Source organism: Vulpes lagopus, chromosome 10 (genome assembly GCF_018345385.1).
Source record: "Vulpes lagopus strain Blue_001 chromosome 10, ASM1834538v1, whole genome shotgun sequence".
NCBI classification, from domain to species: domain Eukaryota; kingdom Metazoa; phylum Chordata; class Mammalia; order Carnivora; family Canidae; genus Vulpes; species Vulpes lagopus.
The window spans coordinates 10125625-10135233 of NC_054833.1; positions in this window are offsets into that span (position 1 = coordinate 10125625).

Below are 9609 nucleotides of genomic sequence, written 5' to 3' on the forward strand. Positions count from 1 at the left end.
GGGAAAAGCTCCCTTCCCAGCCTGTCATAGAGGAGCTGCCCTGCTAGGATTCAGCTTCTCCAATACGCCCCTTCTCTGTTCATTGTGACCCTGTGGACTTGGGATGCTCATGGCTCTCTGGAGGAGGTGCCCAGAAGTGTCACCAAGGGTTCTCATCCTCCAGACACACATAGACACGAGAATGAGCCAGTGATGGTCCAAGATGAATGGAAGCAAATGCCAAATTAGTGTGCAGACCAGTTCTTCTCAACTTTGGTATCACAGCTCAGTATGTCGTCATGGTCAGTAGGGAGACAGGAGTGGAACTGGGGCTACCATTGCTGGAATGGTTCTCGGGATCCCATGACCTACCATATAAGAATAGCAGGTAGCATTTATATAGTGCTGACAGTGTGCCAGGCAGGGGGTGAAGCATCTCAGGTGCATCACAGCAATCCTACAAGTGGGTAAGTGAGGAGAATGAAGAGTCCCTACCTCTTAGTAGAGATGACCCATCTGATGCCTTTAGTGCCTGGTGTGAATACAAGCTGTCATTTGCATCATCTTCCCCAGCTGACAGATGAAGAAACCAAAGCTGAGGGGTGGTAATAAGTAGTTATTGGCAGGACCTGATTTCTAACTCTGGTCTGACTCCAAAGACCACGCTCTTGACCTTTCTTTATGTCTTATTGCTGTGTGGTGAGTGGCGGGTGTGTAGAGCCTGGTGATCTCTAACAGCAATGTCCAAGCATCACTGCATTAAGTAACTCAGGGAGAATTGTGGGGTGAAGTTTTAAGAGGAGGTTCTGCGGAGGAAGAGAGGCATGGGGAGATGGTTAGCAGGCAGAGGAAGGCAGTTAGTGTAGATGGTGGAGAAGGACCAGGAGACAGTGGGTAGAGCAGTCTGGCTGGAGCCGATGGCCAACTGGAAAGAACGACATTAAAGAAACTGAACTCCCTACATGCTGCCAGGCATGTGCCCTAAGAGCCTCCTCCTCACACACCTAGTTCTCACTGAGGCCTTCTTTTCATCTTTTGATAAGGCAATTGTATGTTTAGTCAGCCACAAAACCCCAGAGCATCACAGTACCTTGACTTGGTACAGCCCACAGGAGCGATGTTCTCTACAGGAGAAATAATTCTAGGGGCAGGGGACTCACTACTTTTCAAGGAAGTTGGGCTCACTGATAGACAGCTGTCATTCTAGAAAGTTCACCCTATGTAATCTCTACTTCTTGAGACCCTGAGATGGCTATCCTGCACTGAGTTTCTTCTTTTCCAGGCTAAATGGCCCCACTTCCCCCATTTTAAAACCTATCCCAATGCCTTTGCTTTGCTGCAACTACCTCTTTTATAACTGCCTGGAAATTGCATGGCTTTAGGGAACAGGGAGTGAGTTCACATGAACAGCTCTCTTCATACATAGAGCGCCAATTAAATGGGGCAGGAAGGCTTTGAGAAAAAATGGAAAGTACCTCACCAACACATGTGTGCAAGGAGCTAAAGTATCCCTAAAATCAAGGAAAGCTTTGCATATCACACATGGTGTTTCAGAAGTTTTAATACAGCTTTAAGCTTTAATAACTTGAGAAGAATATTTGCTCAGATCTTACAAAAAACACAACTGTAAGCTTAAATTATTTAAATTTCTCTTATACTTATTACATTTTATAAATTTTTCTGCCAGTTCTGTTGAAAAATAACTGACCTACATCACTGTATAAGTTCAAGGCATACAGCATGATAGTTTGATTTGCATGTGTTGTGAAATAAACTTTTAATATGTTTTATTATAATATTTGTTTCAGGCAACAATGACCATTTTCAGAGGCGATGAAATTCCCTTAGAGATGTGTGACTCCCTCTGTTCCCCTGTACACAATGGGAATTTTCCACTGCCAGCCTGAGGCTGAATATAGAATATTGGTTTGAGTTGTAGGAGATCAAATTAGGAGCTAGGAGGCCATGTTTCAGACATCTAAAGTTACTCTAATTCTGACTTTTGAAGCACCAACATCATACTGTTTCACGGGCAAAGTTATCTTGTGGCCCAATATGGCTACTGGAGTGCCTGCCATCATGGCTATGTTCCATTAAAGCAGAAGGAAAAAGCAGAAGAACAAAACAACACCCTTCTCCTTTCTTGTATGGAACCTTTCCAGAATTCCTACATGACACTTCCACTTACAACTCATCAGCCCAAACCAAGTAACATTAAAAACTAATCTTTGCTAAAGAAACTCAGGGAGAACAAACACTGGAAGACAGTAGACATTCTCTTCTCTTCTTCAGCGCCTTTGTATCAGAGCCCCTGCTTCTCTGTATCTTCACCATCACTGAGTATTACCATTTTTTCCCATTTTTTCTAAATGGTGTCATGTTGTGTTTATTTACATTGTTCTAATTACTAGAAAGGATGAACATGCATGCAGGTTTATAAATTACTTGTCATCTCCTCTGGCTAAGTTGCTGTTTATGTTCATAGCCTATTTTCTTTTTTTTTTTTTTTTCATAGCCTATTTTCAATTCTTAATCATGTTTTCCTTATTGATTATTTAGGCCTTTCTTTTGTTAGAACTATAAACCAGGTATTATGGAAATATTTTCCTCAGTTTTTCATGTTTTTAAAAAATGTTTTATATCCCTCACAACCATTAAGATGACCATTATTTTTAAAAAACAAAAGAACAGGCATCGGTGAGAACATGGAGAAATTGGAACACTTGTACCCTGTTGGTGGGACTGTAAAATGATACAGCACTCTGAAAAGCGCTATGGCAGTTCCTCAAAAAATTAAAAATAGAAGTAATAATTCTCTTTTAACTCACATGATTCAGCAGTTCAACTTCTGGATATATATACACCCAGGAGAGTGAAAGCAGTGTCTTGAAGAGATATTTGTATATTTGCAGCATTTACAGCAGCATTATTCACAATAGCTCAAATGTAGCACTAACCCAAGTGCCCATGGATAGATCAATGCATAAACCCAATATGGTCTATGTATATATACAATGGATTATTATTCAATCTTAGAAAAAAGGAAATTCTAACACTTGCTACAATATGGATGAAACTTGAGGACACTGTGTTGAGTGAAATAAGCCAGTCACCAACGGATAAATACTGTGAGTCTAGTTAAATGAGATACCTAGAATGGTCAAATTCATGAAGATAGAAAGTAGATTGGGCATTGCCAGGGGCGGGGAAGAGCGGGGAGGGGGAGTTGTTTAATGAGGACAGAGTTCATTTTGTAAGATGACAAGATGTCTGGAGATATAGGTTGCACAACAATGTGGATATACTTAACACTACTGACCGTACACTTAAAAATGGTTATGATGACAGATTTTATGTCTGTTTCCCCATACCTTAAAACTATTTTATGTCAGTTTTATCACCCTATTACTTTATCATTTTTTTACCTTAGCATTATGATGAGAAGGCCTTCTTACCCTAACATGATAAAAATAGGTCTCTTGTCTTTTCTCCTTCCGTGTTGGAGCATGGGATACTGTGGTATAGTAGATTTGGTTTTATTCCTCATTTCATGAGACATTACCAGTGGATGAGCCTTCTTAGGCTCTTCTCTCATTTACTGAACCTCTTTATTCATTTATTTTTAAGATTTTTATTTATTTATTCATAAGAAATACAGAGAGAGGGAGAAACATAGGCAGAGGGAGAAGCAGGCTCCCTGCAGGGAGCCCAATGCAGGACTGGATCCCAGGACCCTGGGATCACAAGCTGAGCCAAAGGCAGATGCTCAACCACTGAGCCACCCATGTGCACCTATTGATCCTCTTTAATCCCCATTTCCTATTCCAGTCTCCCATATAATCACTCCGATGTGTTAAATATGTATCTTTTAATTTGCATATGTTTTTGCTAAATATGTATTGGATTTTGTTCACATATTTTAATTGATCCAAATTATATTGTGTTATATTTCTCATTCTGTGTCTTGTTTCACCCTGTACTATGTCTCTAAGGTTTGCCCTTGACATTCAATGGGCGCGTGGTCCATTGCTTCTCATGGTTTCTGCTCAGTCCTTCTGGTGTGTGCTACATTTTACCAACCCCCTCTCCCAGCAGCCGGCACTCTGACGGCCTCCAGCACAAACAACACCGGATATCTGTGCGAGAAGGGTTTTACTGCATCAAAAGTAAGGACTTCTGTTCAACAAAGACTAACATAAATAAATTTGTAGATGACAACGAAGAAAATGGAACTTGCAGTGTCCAGTATCTAAATTAACAAGAGAGTAATATCTAGAAACACTCAAGGAACCTTCTCAAATCAAGAATAAGAACATAGATACTCCAGTAGAAATTGGTGAAAGAATGTAAGCCGGCACTTTAGGAAAGTGGAAACCTGGAAAAGTATTTTCCTGGTAAGTAATTTGAAGAAGTGTTCAAATTCATTAGTGTTCAGGGAAATGCATTTTATTTTATTTTTATTTTTTAAATTGCTATTTATTAGAGAGAGAGAGAGAGAGAGCAGGGGGAGGGGCAAAGGAAGGGGAGATGCAGATTTCCCATTGAGCAGGGAGCCTGACATGGGGTTCCATCCCAGGACTCCAGGATCATGACCTGAGCAGAAGTTAGATGCTTACTGACTGAGCCACCCAGGCACCCCAAGAAATGTGTTTTATATCAACCTCATGCTTATTAGCATGGTGAAACCAGAAACCAGATAATAACGGGTATTGGTGTGGATTTGCAGACATGCAACCCTTCGTGCATGGCCGGTGGGAGAGTAAACGGTACTCAGATTAAGTACACACACACTCCTGACCCTGAAATTCCACTCTTCTACCCCCACATTTATAGTTTGGGTTTTTGTTTATTTTTAGCACATAAATATTTAATCCATCTGGGATTTATTTTGTTGTAGAGTATAAGTATTGAGCAATATTTATTTTCCCCAAATGTTTGGCCTGTTGACTTAACACTTTTGAATAATAACCCCCTTTTATGCCACTGCCATTCTATCGTTTACTAACTTCTTATAGATTCCTGGGTCTGTTTTGAGGTGTTAGGTTTCCAAACAGTGTATTGCGGAGCTGCCAAGCACTGACCCATTTGGAGAATGTTTAATCCCTCCTGTGCTTTATGCTTTGATGTCAAGAGCCATGAACTAACTGCAGATCCAAAGAAAAACCAGTCACAGAAACCAAATGCTGTGTTATCCTGGTACTTCTAAATTCCTGATGGATAGAGCTTTGGTTTGGAGGGTGGTCATTCTTACATGAGCCTCTTCTCACATTCCTGCCCTCCTTCCTGGTCTCCTGATCTGCTAGCATCTTCTTCCTCCTATTTCTTTGGCTCAAGAAGTTAGATTCCTACCCTTTCTTTCCCCCTCTCTCCTTCTCTCTTTTTCACTGAATGCCCAACTAATCCTGTTTCAAAAAGAAAGTTTAAAGTCTTGAATGGAGTGGGGGAAAACATAAAACCTCTCTGGAGATTAGCAATTTAGCAATTTGGAGATTTCACTCAGCCCAAATTTAAAAAAAAGAAAAATCCTTCAGAATTTGAAGTGCCCCTTTATTTCCTAACCACAAGCCTGGTGGCACTGGTTGGATTTTATTCATTCTTAATTCCTGGGCAGGCTCAGTCTCGTTGCCAGAAATAAGAGGTCTGACCACAGAGGGTTAAAAGACTGAGGAGCAGCCCAGACACCTGAAAACTGTCTTCACATCAGGGAAATCAAGTCATATTTCAAGGCTGTAGGAAAATGTGTTCTGCCTAGAGAGTGTCAGTCACTTAAATTTTAAAAGACACAGACGGCACTTAAAGGCTGTCAATCATTTCCTATGAAAGGAGACGAGAAACTTTTAACATATGAATTGCCAATATTTTCCACAGTAAATTAAATAGAATTTTTTTCATGTAAAAAAAAAGATGATTATTTCCCAGATTAGGCTAGGTCTTTGTCAGGAGAATATTTGGAATAACATTACCTGTCATATTTTTTTTAAAGATTAAATAGATCTATTAAAGCATAAAGAAAAAGATCTGGTCTGTCTTCCCTTGACTCATGTTGTGTAGTTAACTTGGATGCTGACAATGTGCTTGAGTAGGAAACTATCCTGCTAGAAAAAGTTGACAACCAAATTGCGTTGTCCAATGGGGCAGCCATTAGACTCACAGGGCTACTTAATTCCAACAAAGTTCGACAAAACGTTAGTCTGGGTCACACTAGCCACATCTCAAGTGTTCAACAACTCCATGGAGTTCATGCGTAGAACGTTTCCCTTATCACAGAAAGTTCTGCAGGACACCACTGATTAGACCCTTGCTATACAAAGTATAGTGGTGGCCCCCAGCACAGGTATCACCTGGGAGCAAGGCAGGCTCCATGGGTGTGTGGCCTTTGCCAAAGGGCTCTTTGCCTGGCTTAATGCTTTGTCATTGCCATCTTGAAATTGTTAATAGTCTTTAAACAGGGGTCCTCTGTTTTCATTTGCACTGCACCCCACAAATTATTTAGCCAATCCTTGGGAGCTTGCAATAAATGCAGAACCTCAAGCCCCATCCCACACCCACTGAATCAAAATCCAAAATTTTTTTTTTTCAAAATCCAAATTTTAACAAGACCCCCAGCTGAATGTTATGGACATGAAACTTTGAGAAATATGATCTAGAAGAGCAGCGCTCAACCATTTAAAATCTATGGAACATTTATTTAGATTGATGAAGATAAACTTTACACAGAGCCAAACATATAAAATAGATTAAAATAATTACACCCACTAGGCAATGTGTAGTGTCATTGTTCAGCTATAAATAATATCTGGTTATTTTTTGATCTGTAGGGTGTTATGGAAGTACTTGAAACCCCCTGGCTGGAGACACTGGATGATGTTGACTCAACCCCAATCCTATACCTAAGAAGTGACAAACCCGAGGTAAGCCAGCTTTCTTGGAATAAGCAGACAAATTAGAACCCCGGTAACCATGGTATTACACAATCTTTGTATGTGATATCAGACAACCCACATTAGTGCATGCGAGAGGGCTCCCACTTTGTGCTAGGCACTTCAGCACATTGCCTCATTTGAACCTCACAGGGCTACAGAGGAGGTGCTGGCATTAACTGCATCTTACACATGAGTAAGAGAGGCTTAGATTGGATCAGTAACTCAGCCAAGCAGAAGCAGGATTTAAACCCAGGTTTAGAACGGGGATTGGGTGGAATGAGCAGAGCACTCCTCTCAGTGGGTGGCAAACAACTAAGATAAATAATTATCAAGATAAATAATATTTGATTTCGATATTTTTTAAGCACCTAAGTGAATGCAAAATATCCATGATAAATGAATGGTCATGATTTTAAATAAAGACAGATTGCTGTTGGTGGTTTGTTTTACAACCCTGCGTTCTTTTTTTTAAATGATTTTATGTATTTATTCATGAGAGACACAGAGAGAGGCAGAGACGCAGGCAGAGGGAGAAGCAGACTCTCTGCAGGGAGCCAGGGAGCCTGATGTGGGACAGGATCCCTGGACTGAGGATCACGCCCTGAGCCGAAGCCAGATGCAATCTCTGAGCCACCCAGGCGTCCCACAACCCTGCATTCTTGAGGGACAGGAATAGAGGCTTCCAGTCAGCACTACAGAGCCATGGAGCCCCCAACCAGCTGATGAAGGTTGACAACAGTGAACAGATTGAGTCATGCAGACTTTATATACAGTCACAGTTCCTGATTGTAGAGATCTTATTAACTTTTCTTATTTTGTCCAAACTAGGGGAGGACGTTTTGATGAATGTATAAAGGGACCACATTTTTCCTCGCCCGTGCAGTCCAATGTGGTCTGCTCCTGCCCTGGTGTGTCCAATTCCAGAGCCTGAGTTGAAGACTACTTCTGCCTACACCAGTGGCTGCACTGGTGCATCCTGGCTGCACATAATCAAGACATCCCCGTGCCTGGGACCCATCGCTAGAGCCCTTTCAGTTTGTCTGGGTGGCTCAGAATGAGGCTTGGCATTGGGTTTGTTGCAAAACTCTCCAGTTCACTCTAATGTGTGGCCAAGGTTAACCACGACTTTGCTACACCTCACTGCCTCCCTTGAAGGATGACAGGCGCCTAGCACAGAAATGAAACTCTCTCTGAGCTTTCTGGAAGGTGAGGTCAGCTGGAAAACACATCATCTTCCACAATGGAATAAGAATCATAGAATTTTCGATGTGGGGCACCTTAGGAATCATACATTGTTGAGCCAAAAGGACCTCGAATGAGACTGCCAGTTTTACTGATAAGAAAACAGTCTCGGATACCATATGCTCTCACTTCTATGTGGAATCTAAAAACCACAACAATAAACCACCAAAGTCACAAATAGAGAGAACAGACTGGTGGTTGCCAGAGGCGGGGGACAGGGGTGGGGGAAATGGGTGAAGGTGGTCAAAAGGTACAAGCTTCCAGTTATAAAATAAGCAAGTCCTGAGCATATAGTGGGCAGCATAGCATCTATAGTGAATAATACTGTATTACATAATTGAAAGTGGCTAAGGGAGTAAGTCTTTAAAGTTCTCATGACCAGAAAAAAAAAAAAATTGTAGCTGCGCAGCGATGGGTATTAACTGAGCTTCCTTTGGTGATCATTTCACAACTTACACAAATGTCAAATCAGGGGGCAGCCCAGGTGGCTCAGCGGTTTAGTGCCACCTTCAGCCCAGGGTGTGATCCTAGAGACCTGGGATCGAGTCCCACATCGGGTTCCCTGCATGGAGTCTGCTTCTCCCTCTGCCCATGTCTCTGCCTCTGTCTCTCTCTCTCTCTTTCTGTTTCTATGTCTCTCATTAATAAATAAATAAAATATTTTTTTAAAAAAGTCAAATCATTACATTGTACCCCTGAAACTAGCGTAATGTCATCTGTCAATTATATCTCCAGGGGAAAAAAAAACGGAGGCTCAGGAAGCTGACCCGACTTGCTAGTAAAGGGCAGAGAGACAGCAGCCAAGGACTCCTGGAACTCATAGCAAGCTCCTTGCAAGGTCCCCATCAGAGAAAAAAAAAAATTCCCTCCCCCACAAAATTAAAAAAAAAATTAAAACAGTCCCCAAAGTCATTAACTTTCCAACTCATGAGAATTACAGTAAAATTTGTCTATTTAATTCCATGTCTTAAAACATCCTCAGAATAAATTTGATTCATTGAATCCCAGTTCATCAACTGACAACCCGAAGGCCGAATGTTCTGTTTGATCCGGAGAGCATTTTAAAAAGTTGACCCAGCATTTCCACGTTGGGAGGTTTCACGTAAAGTTGTAGATCACGTCCTTCTCTTGCAGGCGTGGAATACTGGCAAGTGGGTCTACATTCCTGATGGTAACAACTGGCCAACGCTGAGTCACTGCTGCCTGTGGTGGGGACGTCCAGGCCCTCCCTTTTACTGTCACAGCCTCTACTATTTCCAGCTGCATTCATGACTCCAGGCTGGCTAAATATCACTGCAAATTTTAAAACGAAAGTTGACATCTCCAAAATGCCAGAATCCTGCATGTGGTGTGTTTCGTGCATTTCCATTAGCGATTGGGCGAGGGGAGCATTTAGAGTTTGCAACCCCCCATCACGTCGTCATGGGTCTATCATTGTCGGTGGAGACCTGAGGAGGGTCCTTTA